Source organism: Cylas formicarius, unplaced genomic scaffold (assembly GCF_029955315.1).
Source record: "Cylas formicarius isolate icCylForm1 unplaced genomic scaffold, icCylForm1.1 PGA_scaffold_9__14_contigs__length_23061073, whole genome shotgun sequence".
NCBI classification, from domain to species: Eukaryota; Metazoa; Arthropoda; class Insecta; order Coleoptera; family Brentidae; genus Cylas; species Cylas formicarius.
The window spans coordinates 6775995-6794076 of NW_026844365.1; the positions used below are offsets into that span (position 1 = coordinate 6775995).

At 30.6% G+C, this 18082-nt stretch overlaps 1 protein-coding gene across 2 annotated transcripts in view; it reads left to right on the plus strand.

Annotated features, from left to right (window-relative positions):
* Positions 1–18082, plus strand: part of LOC132707353 (protein phosphatase 1 regulatory subunit 16A) — a 64867-nt gene that overhangs the window by 7894 nt on the left and 38891 nt on the right. Inside the window, exon 1 of one of the 2 annotated variants that reach the window (XM_060679175.1) lies at positions 6302–6430. The exons of the other annotated variant lie outside the window; for it this stretch is intronic. The gene's annotated coding sequence lies outside the window, so the exon portion shown is untranslated. Of the gene's footprint in view, positions 1–6301; positions 6431–18082 lie in introns of those variants that run through there. 2 annotated transcript variants of the gene reach the window in all.

Sequence of the window (18082 nt, forward strand, 5' to 3'; positions counted from 1 at the left end):
AGTCATACCGCCATCAAAGTGTTTTTTTTTCACTTCACCCAGTATATAAATCATAATTTATTTAATCGTCAGGTAAAAATTTGACAATGTCATTTTGTCATGGCCAACTAACACTCTATAACTTTTAAACGGCTTAAGATGGCGATTTGAAATTTGGAAGGGTTAATATAGGCTGAATGTCCAATTTTTTGACAATATGTAGTCAATGGTCGATAGGACGGTTTTTCTAAATTTTTATTTAATTTTTGAAAATTGTGTCTAGGAGGCTGTGACCATCATAAATACTATTTAGCGGGTCATCTGATCATGGGAAAAATTGTAAATGAAACTTTACTTTACCTGTCTAATGGCAAATAGCAGTTAATGTAATGAACTACTAAATTTTTAGGATAACCTAGTTTTTTTCAAATATCACGCTAGTGGGAACAAAAACTTTTTAAACCAAAATTTTCAAAATCCGTTAAAAAATAAGGTCTCAGGAAGGAAAAAATCAGATAAGTAAATACATTTTTATAAAAACAAAATATATAAATATTACTATTCATCATCAAGTCGGCATGATTGAAAATTCTGACAGTTTGTACATTTTTATCTGAATATCGATTTTGTCGTGTTATCGATTTTCTTGGAAAACGATATTCAATTTAGAAATTGAGAAAAAGTTGATATGTTTCTGATATACAGGGAATGCAGAAAAAATTTTTGACAGGTCCGGGTATTTAGATGATATTTGAAAAAACTAGGTTATCTTAAAAAAATAATGGTTCATTATATTAAATGCTATTTTCCCATGATCAGGTGACCCGGTAAATAGTATTTATGATAAAAATTTAAAAAGACAAAAAATAAGAGAAAAACCGCTCTATCCTACGTAGAATATAGAAAATGGGATGTGCCATTTAAAATTCGAAAGTTCGGAATTGCAATCATTGACTACATATTGTGAAAAAAATGGACAATCAGTCTATATTAACTCTTCCAAAGTTCGAATCGCTATCACATGCCGTTTAAAAGTTATAGTGTTCCCACTTTCTTATGTCACACGGTATATGTTTTGGGATTTACAAATACTCTTACGTCATCTTCGCAGTATGCTAATATTAAATATGAGTGACCTACCCTTAAAATAACGACGCTATCGTAATTTTTTTGGAAGTGCGAAAACAATTTTTTTTAGAAAAATTAAAATATTGCAAAAAACATAAGGCTTTGGTGTGTATTATTATTAATAAAAAAGTTGAAGAATTTTAAAAGCAATTCAAAACAAACTTTACAAATCAGGCGTTTCATTTAAAAAAGTGTATGTTTTATTCGTCACTCTTTTTTGAGCCACCCTAAACTAACAATGATTTTAAATTGTACATCCTCACAATCTTTACAAATTTAGTTTTACTCTATTATTGACTCACCGTGTATATTTAAAATATTTATTATTACATGGAACACATATTTTGCATATTCCTCAAAGATATTTTTATATGACATTTATAATACCAAAAATTGACCTAAACATAAAGCATCTAAGCATTCAGAGGATATTCAAAAGTGCTGCTTGAACAGTAAACTTACTGTCGCGTTTAGCCATTTAGCCAACTGTTTCTCATACATATAGACTCAACGAAGTTTAATCATTTACAATAATAGCTTGATTTATGGGTATCTATTTTTTATATTTATTTTGTCTATATTAACTACGCAATAATATCTCCAAACATTTAATCTTAAGCATCCACCCATTAAGATCAATTTATCTTTAGTCTAATATTTTGCAATTCAAACTTGAAAGTAAAAGTTGTTCTGGTTAGTGCTAAAAATAGAATACAATGCGCGCAATGTGTGGGCAAGTCCTACACAAAAAAATTCAGATACCCAAACGAACTAAGAGGTATATCGGATCCAGAAAATTTAAAATGATTCTGTTGCGCTTTAATAAATATTTGGACAGTGGAATACATGCGTTTTCAGGTATATACCGGTTGGAGCAAAAAAAAAAGTGAAAAATACTACTCTCAAATTGTAGGGTTCCAAACCAATTGAGAGACATGTTGGATGTTGATAATTTTGTATGTATGTACGGAGACAAAATTGCTATTTGACGACTGTTTTACAGGATTCATGAATAACTTTTCGGAAAAATATAATAATCTACTTTTTTTTTAAATTAAATGCTGTTAGAAATAAAACTTTTTCTAATGTAACAACAAACGATAAGTGCTTCGATATAACATTTTTAACCATCAAAGTTTCTTAATTTTATGTATTATATGATCCGATTATCTTAGTTTAAATATCAAACGACAGCGACTATTCTGCACTGGTCATAGATAAAGTTTTCAAAATTAAAATAAGTTTCTTATATAAAATAATGTGTCATTTGGAATTTTTTCTTCCCTAAATCCAGTGGTTTGAGTTTGGAGACATAAGTTTTAGCGAGTGTTGCTCGGGAACATTCTTGAAGGGAGTTAAATCTGAGCCAATGGTCTCTGGGTAAGTATTAAGTAAGTATTCCATGGGGTAGTACATTTAAGCTCTTAAGTGAAGATTTTGAAAAATAGCGGACCAAGAATACAGCCTTGGAGCGCCCCAGAAAGCACGTTGCTGACCTCCTAAACCATAATAATAATTTTGTTGTTATTAAAATTCGCGCACATATGAAAGTGCATCTGTAGCACAGTCTTAATACCTTTGACATCTTTGATATAAAGTGAACTTAAATTTAGTGTTATCGTAAAGACCGCACTCATAGATCGCGATTTGGTCATTAGTCTTATCTGAAATATTTGGAAAATATTAAACAAAATGCACTGTCATTTGTTATCAAAGAGTATTTGGGCCACTAAACTTGGATAAAAATGATCTTGAATTCTGAAAAGCCAAATCTCTGTGGAAGACAAGACAATACAAGACAACACTAATAACATGGCTTTGATTTTATAAATCGCTTTTAAATCTGTATGCAGTATTCCTAGAATTTAAATACCTTCAGTTTTCTAATCATTTCAGTAGTGTTATGGTTTGGAGCATATAAAAAAATAAACCCAAAAAGTTCATTACGTTTAGATATTTTAATAATAAAATCATTTGTACCATTAAGAATAAGAAATAAAATCAATAATAATAACAAGAGGAAAAAATTTGTTAACGTACCATACAATAATTAAAAGTAACATTGACATTGAACTACGTAACCAAAAAATAAAAAAATAATAAATGCGTTAACAAATGAAGCAAGACTGGCAACCCTGATTATTATTAAATAAATCAATACCTGACGTAAATTCTACAGTGTGAGTTTTAATTTTACATGTGGTTACGGTATTTATGTGCCTTTGAATTTGATTTTAATTCGCGTTTTTGGAATTGTTACTTGCGTCTTATCTGGCCTTCTTTAAGTGTAACATCATTGATAACGTTTTACGATAATCACGTATTTAAAATACCTGTTTCCGTTAAACATTTCCAAAAAGTTATCTTAGGAAGAGATAAGAACAATTCTAGTGGGTTTATGAACTCATCCAAAATTGATGTATATTTACGCAAATACATCATCAATACAATACATGCATGCTTTTGTAGAATATGCGTTTACATCAGGTTAGTAAGACTTAATAAATAGTACAAATCAGAATGTAGGTGTATTAACAGAGACCTTTTTCTAAAGGTTCCATTCTCATCACTCATCACTCAAATTTGCCTTTTTTCTTATAGAGTAGCTGCTATTTTCCTTCATTTTTAGATGAGCATCAATATTCTTTTCTAATGTTCTTAAGAAATATGTGAAGGGACCACATTTTCTTTGGGAGATTGTGACAATGAATGGCGTTATCGATCTGACGTGTAAAAATTTTATTTGTAGCGACGTCTCTACTGGCTTAATAGCTTTGCGAGATTGATATGTCCAATACAATTGAGACAGGATTAAAAGCAGGTACTGTGATTAGATTAGCTTGTTAGTATCATAATGAACGTCACGGTAAACCAAACTTGCTACTAAGCAAAACTATCAGTTTCCTAATCCTAATTGCATTCATTTCATTGAACAATTAAAAACCATTATATTAGATCCACAGGATATTCTAGTTAGTTAGTACTTCGACGTAGAATCCATCTTTACCAAAGGCGAAGGAATCTTGAACCAATCTTTCTCATATTATTTAAAAAATGCTTGTCTGGAATATATTTTTTTTGTAACAGTCAAATTTATGAACAAACATCTGGAACAGCTTTTGAGAAGAAAATCCTGGATACCTTCCATCTAAATCCAAATTTATGGAAATGTTACGTAGAAGAATCCCTCGGAAATTTTTCTTGAATGTTTCAACTCTATTTACTCTAAACCCGAAAATAGACGATAATAATCTCCCATTCATGGAAAATCAGACCTAGCACCAGGTCATTCCGTTTTACAGAAAACCTATGCATACAGACTGATGCCTAAATGCATTGTGAAATCACCATCTAGCCTAAAAATCCTCGGTTTCACGTTAGAGATATCAAACGTTCCATTACAAAATACACTTAACCACAATCTAAAAAAAAGGAAAACACCCTCACACTTATCACTGAAACATTGAAAACATTATTGACCACATATAAAAGGTTCTTAGCAATATAATTTTAAAACCAGATTTATTACATGTCTTCGATCCATCAAAGACCAAATTTAGCAGTTGTCGGCCATAATCATGAAACCGAACATAAAATCTTATCCTACCCAACATGTAATCAGTACTTCTACCCAAGTAGCTTGTAAAAGTTTCTTTGAAAAGTTTTTAGATCTTTTTGATCACATTGAATGAGAAAAAAGCTCCAGGGGTTCCAATTCCATTTTTTTTATATACGCGTTGAACAATATTTTATGGCATGGCACATTAGGCTGATTAGACATAACAATGTAGTATTTGACCTCTGTGTGGTTCTTGTTCAAGAATAGGCAAATATAGGAATCTGTTATAAGTGTTGTTTTTTTGGACATATCGCAAAATATTGCAAGGGTGCTAATTGTTGTCTTAAATGTGCATAGTGTAAATACCTTAGAATTTCCTAACTGCAAATGATCCAACTTACCTGATCGGAATCATTCTGCCAGCAAACTAATAGCTCAAGTTTTTGATTATATTTGTTTATCTGAGGTCCGATATGGCGATGTCTGTGATGCTGTCAAACACCCCAAGGGTAATAAGGTCCTAAGGCGGGTCCTGATGGTACGCCTCTTACCTTTAAAGACATAATTGTTTTTTCTGTTGAGTCGCTTAGGACCTAATTCAATCTCTCCTTAAAGACAAACACATTTCCTTGAGAATGGCAAGAAGCAAAAATTTACCCAGTTTTTAAAAAATATGATGTTGCTAATATCCAGAACTACAATATCACTTGCAATATCACTACTTTCTTGTCCTGCTAACATATTTGAATCCATAATCCATAGATATATACATATACCTTTATGCATCACAAAACATCAACAAGGGAACATAGTTTTTTAAATAAAAATTCTACGTCTACAAATCTTTGAAAAAATCCTCAATATTTTGCTGAGGGATTGGACAAGAAAAGTCAAGTTGATGTTATTTGTACAGATTTTTCTGGAGTATCACATTTTGTAACACAAAAATTATTCATCAATTTTGGTTTTCCATAATAAATCATATTTGTATATGAGACCCCAACGAGTTGTTACTATTATTATTCAACATCAGGTGTTTCGCAGTTTTTTTGTTTATTAATGATTTGGTTGATAAAAATAAAATATTTTTATAGGCTGATAATCTAAAACTTTATGCTATAATTAAAAATTACAGTGAATGGATGTAATTCTGTTGAGTTTGTAATGAAATAAATAAATAAAACTAATCGTGCAGCATTTCGTAGCACTGTGGTGCGTTTCTCGTCTTCACACAAGGCGAAGAAGCTACTACTGATAATAATGTAACGTTGTTCAACTGAGCGCGGGATAATTAATCAATGAAACTTTAAATTATTCTCATTATTATTACCAGAAACGTGAAACCGACAACTAGGGCTTCCATGTCTTGTGCCACAGGGGATAATTCCAATCCCACTCTGCACGGACGTAGAGGTCATAAGACATGTGGCAAAAATTAAATGTTCGACTTCCATTAGCATCACTCCGTTGCTATTTTGCGGCACTAGATAGATATTTTTAGTGAGTGGTTACGGTAATCAAATTATCAAGATATTGTTATGGTTCTCAGATTAAACTGAAGCCTCGACGCTAAATGCCACGATAAAATTAATACACGAGCAGATAACCTATTTCAGCGTGCGATATTATTATACATTATTAATACGGGCTTAGTTTTTTTGGTTAGTTTTGTCGTATTGAATGACTCGATTGCTTAGTTTATCGTAAACGAAGAAGGTGGTGAGGTTAACCTCAAAGAGATCGACAGGGAATTACGGAAAACTGGTAAGCAAGACTCGTCTTTATAATAAATTACGATTCTTATCTCATTGCGCGCTAATGTCGGACCACTCGCTCTACGTGTTGACTGATATTTTTAACGAACGATAACGCAAAATGACATGCGTCACAACTGTTTAAAAGGCAATCCAGCAGTATTCATACAACTCGACGTATGTTATTTTAGGTTAAATTTTTTACATAAAAATTTTATAAGCAACTAATCTATCACTGCTATCACCGAGCTGTTTTTAAAGCTACAGTCAAAGGACAAGAAGAAGGCAACTTTACGTGTGCAAGTCTAGTTGAGAGGGGACAATATATTTTTTTTCAAAGAAGCTTCCGCAGGCTACTGCAATACTTTCCAACTTGCTTACGTTTCGGCAATCATCCTGTTGGCTTCTTCAGAGATTGACTGAAACTGGCTCGCATGGGATGGGGACGAAGCTAAATGAGAGGCATAAACACCGTCTCGATTGACTGATTGACATAATGCTGACAGGTGAAGACCTGGGTCGCGGTTAAGATTGTTAGGTTGTTTATAGATTTCTGTGCTCTCGGATTTTTCGTCTGTAGAAGAATTGATTACATGCAAGAATTTAAGTTTTATCGAATAAAATTATATGTCCGTTTTCTTGATTGTGTTCGGCAACTGCCGATGAGTTTGTTTGTCTTAGTCGTAAGGCTCTTTCATGTTCTTTCAGCCTAGTTGATATTTTTCGTCCTGTCTCTCCAATGTATTCTTTGCCGAATATGCATGGAATGCTGTAAACTCCTGGCATCTCAAAGTGAATTTTGTGTTTGACATATCGAAGATGTTGAGAGATTTTTGTAAAAGCGGTAAATCTGGTTTTGACGTTATTTAAACTCTATAGACCCTAAAATACATTTTTCCATTCAGTTGGAAACTAATAATAACCTCTAATTCTTAGATATTCTTATCAATACGAAATCAGACCTAACATTGGGTATTTACAGAAAACCTACGCACACAGACCGATACCTTAATGCATGGTCACATCACCATCCGGCCCAAAAATCATCGGTTATCAACTCAGAATTTAAACACCTTACCTCTGCTCTTCTCTCCAATAATTTCCACAACCTTCCAATAACAATGAGGCCTAAAGCAATCCTACGCTTGCCACTGTGGTCCTTCCTTACATTTAAAACGTCACTGACCGCATATCAAAAGTTCTAAAGAAATAAAACCAGATTTACCACTTATCCAATCCAATCCAATCCATTCCATGCATATGCGGCAAAGAGTACATTGTAGAAACCGGAAGAAAAATATCAACTAGGCTGAAAGAACATGAGAAAACCTTAAGACGAAGACAAACAAACTCATCATCAGTTGCCGACCATAATCACGAAATTTTATTCGATCAAACTAGAATTCAGAAAAGGGCGATTTTTTGGGGCCATTTTAAAAAGAAAACTTCATTTGATTGCATGTACTAAACGACTTAACTTTTGAGATACAGGGTGGTAAAGTTATCAAATATAAAAAAATATATTTTTAATATCTGTAATACTATAATGTACCACAATGATTTTAAAATACATCAGTGCCGGACCTACGGAATGTCACCTGAATATTTTGGCAGACATTGATGTTGCGCCACTGATTTCTCTTAAAATAAAAATGTTTCTTACAATCCTCAATTAATTCTAAAGAAAATTTATTTTTTGATTTTTTTATAATCCGATGTACGGTTTTTGCTAAAAAAATAACAGTATCATTAAAACGACAGCATACCTACCGAGAAATTAGTATTTATTTTTAAGTGAAAACCGTGCGACGGACTAAGGAAATCAGTGGCGTGCCACTGATTGTCTATGAACAAATAATATTTTGGTTAATTAGGTCGCCACTGTACTGGTTAAATCGAGAATTTCTTTTTGTGAAAAATAAAATGTCTATTTAAAACAGAATATCTAGTTTTAATTATCAACTAGTATCTTTCAGAAAAAAAAATGGAAGACTGTTCTTTTTACTTTTACAGTTTTAATAAAATAACATAATATCCTAACAAGATAAATAATAAACGATTCCTATTTAAATTTATTTTATTTATTTAAGTTGACGTACTTCGTATTAACAATTACCTAAGTCAGAAATATTAATGATAGTAATTCTCTGTATGCTGTCATATTAACGATATTGTTATCACAATGCAGGGAAAAGGTTCTTGTTTTTATAAGCGAAATCCCTACATCGGATGTCTGCAAAAATACACATGTAAAATTCCACACGCCCGTCACTGGTGTATTTTTAAAAAAATGTGAATGTGGTACCCTAAATAATGCCTGTTGATACATAGTACATGTGTGCCGAATTTCATTAAAATATATATTACAGATATTAAAAATTATGTAATAATCATAATTATTATAATTTAATGAAAACTTACCACCCTGTATCTCAAAAGTTGAAACGTTTAGGACATATGTTCATATGAAGTTTTTTTCAATTGATTTTATTTAATTATTGAAATTCAATTAGAAAATATATATATATATATATATATATATATATATATATATATATATATATATATATATATATATATATATATATATAGTTTTTTTTATTAGAAAAAATATTTTTTTCACGGTCATTTGTAACCACCCTGTGTAATATATTTTCACCATAGCTAGCATTAAGCATTAAATATTAAACACTTCCATGGATCCATAGTAAAAATTCCCAATTTTAGTTTTCAAGTGAAAAAAAAAATTTTTTCCAAAGACCTATTTTCCGTAAAAAATGGAAAAGTCTATTTTTCTCAAAGATTACTCAAAAAAAAGCAAATAATTTAAAAATATTCATAGCATTCCATTAAAAAAAATAAGTTGGTTGCTGTTCTGCCACAACTAACATAAATAAAACATATACTTTTGAAATATAATTTTAGGATAGAATGACCCTATTAAGCAATAGCCACTAATAAGCTAACTCATAAAATTTATATTAAAAGGCTATGCTTATCAAGAAAAGGTGTATAGGTCATACTTTCTTAAGCCGTATATAGAAATTTTCGACTCTTTGTCAATGTTTTTGCTGTCCACATCGACACAGAAATTATAAACATAATTATTGTAATCAAACTGTGACAATTTTCCACAAATCTTTCCTTTCCTTTTTATTATTTCATATGTTAAATTAAATAAAATTAAATAGTTATTTATACCGCTAAGCAAAAAGCTAAACGCTATTATAAAAAAAATACCTACCTTCTCTATAATGTTTTACAAGAAAACAAGAATAAATACATAGATGGGAATACTCCAAGCGATGTTTATGTCATTAATTAACAAAACATGGTTTTAGGTACTTTTGGATAAGTGTATGCAACTAATTAATCACGTATTTAAAAACAGGATAGAACAACCAAATAATACTGAAGGAAGTGAACCGAAAATTAATGCTAATGTCACAGGAACTAAGAAAATATCTGTTTTCTGACGTTCTAAAATTGGTATTTTTACTGGTTCAATTTTATATGGGTTTGTACATCTGATTATTCGTAACTGCCGTCGTGAAGGTTGTTTCGACAGCAAAAATGTTTTTTCCAAAAAATCGGGAACGTGTTATATTCCTCGACATTTCTTGACAATATTGTAAGCGTTGAATTTTATTTCCTTCAGATAAGCTTTGAAGCTTTTCCTATTCTGAGTAACCCATTTTCGTAAATGAATATTGACAACTGAACGCCTGACAAACTCCATCAACATCTGCTTAGTCAATCAAAAATTTAAACTTAAATAATTCAAGAACGGTATATCTAAATATCAAAAATCTATATATTTTTGAAATCAGGAGAAAAAAATCTTTCGTTATAACAGAAAATATATGGGGTGATCTACTGAAAAATAAAAAACTTGCTACTGCCTTCCAACTCTGGTCTAAAACATAATACTGCAAAAATTGTAGAACTTTTGTATTAATATAGAAAATAACCTCGTAAAATGTCCTACTTTTTACGTTAAAGTATAGTATACCACAAGTTGATAAACTTCTATAGTTTATCAACTTGTAAAAAGTTTTCCGTCGTATCCTTGCAACTGGCAAGTATATGCAATATTTAAAGAGAATCGATTTTTGCAAGGGGTCACGGTAATTTTAAAAAGCAGTTCTACAGTATAAATATCCGTAGTCCTGGTTATAAATAGTCTATAGAAAATTATCTCAATAATTTTATTACTCAACGGAATTGAAAATGTAAAATTGCTTATAGCGAATCGGGTACTATGATGTCGGTCAAATACACCAAAAAAGTCATTAAAGAACGTTTATGGCAATGGCAGAAGTTTGGCACTTGTTGGCACCCGAGACCGGAAAAAGTGAAGTTGCAGTTTTAATGTTAAAAATTGGTTAATCTCGTTAAAATCTTCCCAGTGAAAAAAGTAACATCCTGTATTTAATATTTGGCATGGGAAATTTAAAACCACCCTTTACTATATTTTTTTGAATGACCTATAACTTTCCGTCTTTGAAAAAACTGACGTTCGTGATTCTTACGTAATGCAATATTAAATACCGTCATTTCCAAGAAAGTTACGCACAACGTCGTAAAACCTCATTTTCATTTAACTTTAGGTTCTGTCGAAATGTATTGAATATTTTCTAAGGTCCGTAATCAAGACAGAATATTTCTTCCTGTCAAGCCCCAAAGTCTTCTTTGCGAAGACGGTAACCATTTAACGAAACCATAATTAAATAAAAATGAAATTTAACGAAATTAATTCTGTCTATGTACGAATTTTTTTTCAAAATAACAGTATGCAATGTTTTGCTATGTAAACAATTAAGAGACTAAGACATAGGTACAGACAAACTTCAACCAAAATTGGGTTAATTTCTTTACTACAAAATTCGAAAATGAAAGAATATCAGGGTGTATAATTTAAACAGACTTAATAAACCGTGTTTTCAGGACTCCCGCACAAAATTTTATTTTCGAACCACCCTGTATATTGAAGAAACAGTGTGCACTTTCTATTTAATTAAAGCACAGAACTATTAAGATTTCTGCAAGGGTCTCAATTGCTTAAAAATCTGGAAAATTATTTTAAATTTAAACATTATGGTTAAATTATTTGATTTAGTGGATGGTCAGGGACCTTTAAACATATTTTGCTGTTCTACAGTGTGACTAAAATTAAGGTTTTATGTAACCGGTGATCCATTTTATAAGTTAGCAGCTTCTAAATTTTTATTTTACGTTTCAGAAAAAGGAGTTTTATGCAAAAGTTGTAAGGTTTATTGTGTAGATTTAATATTACGTACTTATTTAAATACAAGGTGTGTAAAAATAACATAGTATATCAAAATTGTATATTTTTAGTTAAAAGGCTTTTATATTATTTCACAAAAAGGACATAAAGGCCAGAATTACTCAAAAATAAAATAATTGCTTAGTTGGCCATATGCCATGGCGTCAGGCCTTTTGTTTAATTATGAGTTGTGGTATATCTGGAAGATATAAATATTTTATATTTGTTCAAAATTGGTTAAAATATTTTTTTTTCAATTAAATGTATACAAAAAAAAAATGTAATTAAAAAAATATATGGATAATACAAATATCTCAACAAAGTTGAATTTTACGCTGTCAGGGATGAAAGTTTGATTTTTTTTAAATCTTACCTTAACAGCAGAAAACAAATCATCTCTGAACCACAATTTTTTTCGCGTGGACTGCCACAGGCCTCAATGTTAGGATCACATATAGTTTCTTTCTAAATTTTCTAAATTAAATTGAAATAAATCAGAAGTCTTTTTTTCAAAGTGCACCTGTCAGTGTGTACATTAACATGATATCATATATCATTTTATTATAGGAAGACTCTTCAGAGGCAGATAGAGTTGTCAAAACTTTGTGTTCTGCACAACATGACCGCTACTATTTGAATACAATGATAATATCGACTATCCGTTCCATTTTCATCTATCCATCGTACAATGTATGTGCATGATAATAAAAAAGTAATAAATTCCGACATGATTCGCGATATGCAAAATGATCTGTGCGTTCCCCAACGCCGTGTAAACAAAACTAAATCTTCCATTAACATTACTGAAATAAAATTGTATAATAAAATACTACCGACTTTGAAAAACAATTGTTTTTTTGAATTGAAAAAAATTATGAACTACACTACCTAAAAACCATTCGTTATATATATTATATATTCATTATTGGGCAAGAAATTATTTTATTTAGTTCATTTTTAATATTTTTAAATAGATTTCTCCAGTCATCGGCGAGTTATAAAAAATGGGTTCTATAATTTGGTTATATTATAATAAATATATATTTTTATTATCTATATAGTTTTGGTTAGTTTTTAAGTACTATACTCAGTGGCCCTATTTTTATTTTACTCGTTTTTTATGTACAACCATAATATTTCGATTTTTTTATCAACTTAAAACATTATTCTCTTGTTCATTTTGTAACGGGGTTAATATTCACAAAACAATTAACACAATAATTAAACAAGACGTGGCGTTGGCGTGAAGTCATAGCGATGCAGTAAAGAGGATTTTATTTTTCGCTAATTCTGGCAAAAAACAAAAACTAACCATAGCATGTTATGTATAAAATGCATAAAATTTTAATCATGAATTCCAGCATTCTTATAAATTGATAAAAACCAACTGACTCAACTAACCAAATCTCACATTGTTTTCTGTTGAAAAATATAAGAGACAGTCTCTATAGACATTTTCAAATAAATATATTTTGGTTTTATGCGGAGCAGTGTTTTGGTGAAAGTTAAAAGATTGTGAAAAATATTTATTTTTCAAAAAAAACCCATTAGATCAATGATGGCATGTACTCTGGTAGCGAATATTTTAAAAAATACAATATATTGACTTTTCCTTGTCTCGCTATGTATTCTTATTATATATTATTAAGAGGTGTGAAACGCCTAAATGTAATATTAGGAATAAAAACCTGTACCACCTGCTCTTTTCAAGATTAAATTTGAAATAATGCATGGGAAACTTCGAAAAAAGTGTTTTAAAATAATTTGATTTTTTTGCCCAATAAAAATTACTATTCCGTTGACGAAAGAATATAAAATAATGTTTTATCAATGGCATTGTGTATTTTGTATACGTTGTCTGTCATTCAGAGGACTTAATAAATGCTTACTTGCTATATTTTTGAAACCAACGTAAAAGGTCCTTTCCTTTTATAAAATAATATATACAGGACATTCAGAAATATAAATAAATATGTAATAACAAATCTACACATTAAACCTAGCAACTTTTGTACTAAAGTTTAAAAAAAGGTACAGATTATGGTTTTTCGAAATATCTAGAATTTTACAAAAATGTAGAATCAATTTTGAACAATTTTCGCCTTCCATGCAGTCTTTTTAATGTCCGGCTTATTGGGTGCTGCATATTTATGGTCGATTTATGATCAGCCTCGTAGTATTTGTTCATGGGTGTGAAAGTTTAGTGGCAATTAGATAATTGGTTCTTTCCCCATTATGGTTTTCGAACGAATACATGCGGCTTAAAATAGAAAGTCGGCTAGCAGCTAGAATTACCACTTTTAATGGGAGACCCCAAATAGTAGCCATTAAGGTGTAAAACGGTCTGGTAATTATGGTGTATCCGACATGTTTCTGGATTAAAACAAGCCCAGAGAATTACTTCAATTTCTGTTTGAGAAAAAGCTCGTAATCTGAAAGTAACCAATGACCTATATCACAGAAACCACTTGCAAAGTAAAATTTAGACGATTGTTTTGATTTGGCAAATTTAGTTCAAATATATATTTTTTTTAATTCTAAATTTCAAATCATAGTACTATGAATCAAGATTCATTATTTAGTGTACCAATTTATTTTTAAAATACACCAGTAGCGGGCGTATGGAATTTCAGCTGTATATTTCGGCAAAGATTGATGGTACGCCACTGATTTCTCATAAAATATATACGGTTTTCGATTCAAATGTAAAAACCTCGTCTCTGCAGGGTTATAACAATATCGTTAATACGACAGCATGCAGAGAATTATTATCATTATTTCTACTCTTCTATCTCTTCCTTATTAAAACTATGTACAATTTTTATAATTATTATCATTATAGTAGGCTGTGTCTGTAAGAATTATTAGATCCCCAGATTTAAATAACTTGGACTTTCTCTGATAGGGGCATCTTAAAAGTCTGGTTTATTGCATCCCAATTAGCACTGTAGAAGAGCTTCCTGCGATTTAATAGGAAACACTGAAGGTATACTTCAAAGAGTGCACGGCAATATGAAGAAAAGAGCTGAAGTGCGTATGATTCAACTTCAACAACTCATCTAGTTTCTATGTTCTACTTTTGTTAAAAATAGGTAGTGTTTTTAAAAAAATAAGAATCGTTTATTATTTATCTTCTTCTTAGAATTTATGTTATTGCATTAAAACTGTAAAAGTAAAAAGAACAGTCTTTCATAACAGTTTTTCACGAAAGAAGTTCTCGATTTAGCCAGCGCAGGCGGCCTAATTAAACAAAATATGATTTGTTCATCGACAGCCAATGCACGCCACGCCACTGATTTCCTTAAAAAATATAATAACATTTGCATTCATTGATGAGCAGATTCTATCTCTTACTTCACTTCACTTAAAAATAAAAACTAATTTCTCTGGATGCCCTCATATTAACTATATTGTTATGACCAATATTTTGGATATACCAGTTTTTTAATGAAATAATTAGATATAAAAAAATTACATATTTCGCATAAAATGAAGCTTTAGTACATATTTTTAGTTATTGTATATAAATGAATATTTTCTGTTTTTCGAGCATAAAATCCCATATTTTTGACCCATTCACTAGATTATTACTGATATTTCCAAACGGATAAGATTAATATTTAAATGTATCTGCTATATTGTGGACTTTCTATTTATAGCCTCCAAATCCCGTTACCTAGGGATTAAACCCTCGTCCCTTTTCTTATTTGACGCTTTTACCTAATGTGATTTTAACAACCTCTTCTGAAAATTATGAGTGATAGTGCTTGTGATTGAATGAAATACATCCCATCCTCTTCATAGGTACTTTTGAATTTTTCCAATCATTTTAAACATTTTATTTGCTGTCCGAGCGTTCGAGACTGAACTATCATTAAATTCAAAATGCGAAAGTGAATTATCATTTCGTGTCTGTATGGATTAAAAATCATCCAGAGCTATGATAAAATACTTCTCTTATTCATCGACGCAGCAGCGTATATGACCAAAGCAGGGTTAAATTTTTAAAAAAATAATATTATCACAGACGTATTCCTTTTGTAGGTTCAAGCTTTGTAGAACCTCAATTAATTGCTTTTTGGTATAATCTTGGTGAAAATAAATGTCGTTATTATACATGTAGTTTTGGATTGTTGCTTTTGTGCCACATGCGGAAGGGGTTTTAGTCAACTGTCTACTGTGATAACTTGCATTGTCCATTACAATGACGCTATTAGGAGGAATGTTTGGAACTAGTTTGTTTTTAAACCAACTTTCAAATAAATCAGCGATGGTGTCTTCATGGTAATCCAGAGAAGAATCTTTAAAATTTTTCGCAGACAGAGAAAGTCCATTTGGAATCCAACCATCTTTAGAGCCAGCATGCAAAATAGTTATTCTTTTACCTCTTTTTGATGACGCGTTTGTTTTACACTTATCAGTTGAGTCCACCCAACCCTTTTCCGGGGTATCATAAGTGTCGAACCAGGTTTCATCCAAGTAAATAATTGGCCTTTGTTGTTCTCTGCAAATCCTATTTTATATATATATATATATATATATATATATATATATATATATATATATATATATATTATATATATATATATATATATATATATATATATATATATATATATTCCAGTCTCCATTTAAGAATTCTAAAAGATTCCATTAAAACTTGCCTTCTGTCAATTTTTTAAAATCTAAAACCCATTTATTGAATACACTTCCAGGTAGTTCTGCCACATTTAACACCGGTTTCATCATTTTCAAGCCTGCTAATTAAGATTTCTAATGTAGGCACGCTTTGTTCCTCGTACAACTGGTAAATTTTACGCCGTATTATATCTTGATCACTTTCTTCTAAAGATGCTTGCTTGCTATCACCACGTTCACTGAGAGTCAAATAAACATTGTTTGTAACTTCCTTAATCTCAATAGAATAGTGTTTTCTACATTTGGGCGGGAGCATCTCCTGCAATACACTAAACTCGCACATATTTTGCATAATTCGCACACGATTCAACACATGCTGTATTACACACGACATAAGAATGATTTCTAATAAAATTAAACTAAGTGTTATATCAAACCAAAGAATATTAAACACAGGTAGGTATAAAATTATTTTCTATGACTGACTTTACGAAACATTATGAAATAATCTTGTTGCATTGTATGTTAATGACCACCCTTCGATAATCCCATTCAAAAGCAATTGGTCACTTTCTTATATCTATGAACAGACCATAACAACAAAAAATGAAGGGTTTCAAAAGTTAAAATTTAAAAAATTTCTCATAGATAGGTTGATAATGAATTACATTATTTGGAACAACAACATCTTGCATCATTTAAATTCGCGCCAATTCGGTCGACGTCGAAAGGTCGTTCTCCAAGTACAAAAGCATATTAAGCGATAAAAAACAAAAATTTAGAACATTTAATTGTCAATTGGCACAATAATAATAATAGGTCTGATTGTAAAACTAAATAGTTTTACCATAATACTTTAATATAGGTTAGGTATAAGTATATAGATATAAATCACTAATTTATTATTAAATAATCATTTTTATGCCTAAAAACTGTAAATATAATGTAATTTTTTTCATTGTTGACAATATATAGCAAAAATAAAGGGCATTAAAGCATATTTTTTTAAAAAACCGGACATATTTTAAGCTTTTTCTGTGCATAAAAATCCGAACTCTAGTTATGATCATGCAGAAAAAAGGTTTTTTTATTTTTATAAGCGAAAACTATACATCCGATTGAAAAAATGATCGGAGATTGTAAGATAACTTTTTTATTTTAAGAGAAATTAGTGGCGTCTGTCAAATAGACAGGTGAAATGCCGTACGCGCGCCACTGGTGTATCTTAAAAAAATTGCGGTACCCTAAACAATGCATCTTGATACATATTACATGTGCGCGAAATTTCATTAAAATATCTAAAGTGGTATTACAGATATTAAAAAAATATTTTTTATTTTTAAAAATTTGAAAACACCCTTTATATTAGTCATATCGATAGTGGCAACAGTCTTTGGGTTAACATTCTAACGAGCAATTTAACGAAAAAAAGTGCTTCCGTTTTTCGAGTTGAACGAACTCCAATTATAAATGTTAAGTTTTCTTCTACAAGAAAATGTGTCGTGTACTTTTCAGCTACAATTTAATGGATGTAGTGACGACAAAGTAAAAATTTGGCCGTTTTAAAGTACGTTTTGTCGCTGAAATGCTTTTTCCGTTGCTGGTGTATGAATTAAATTATCAAGCCATTTTTTTAATCTCATTTTTACGGTGTAGTTTTTTATACGTGCCGTTCTTTCTTTTTTTAACTATTTATCTGGTTTGGAAGAGACAGGAATTGGAATTGGAAGACAAGGA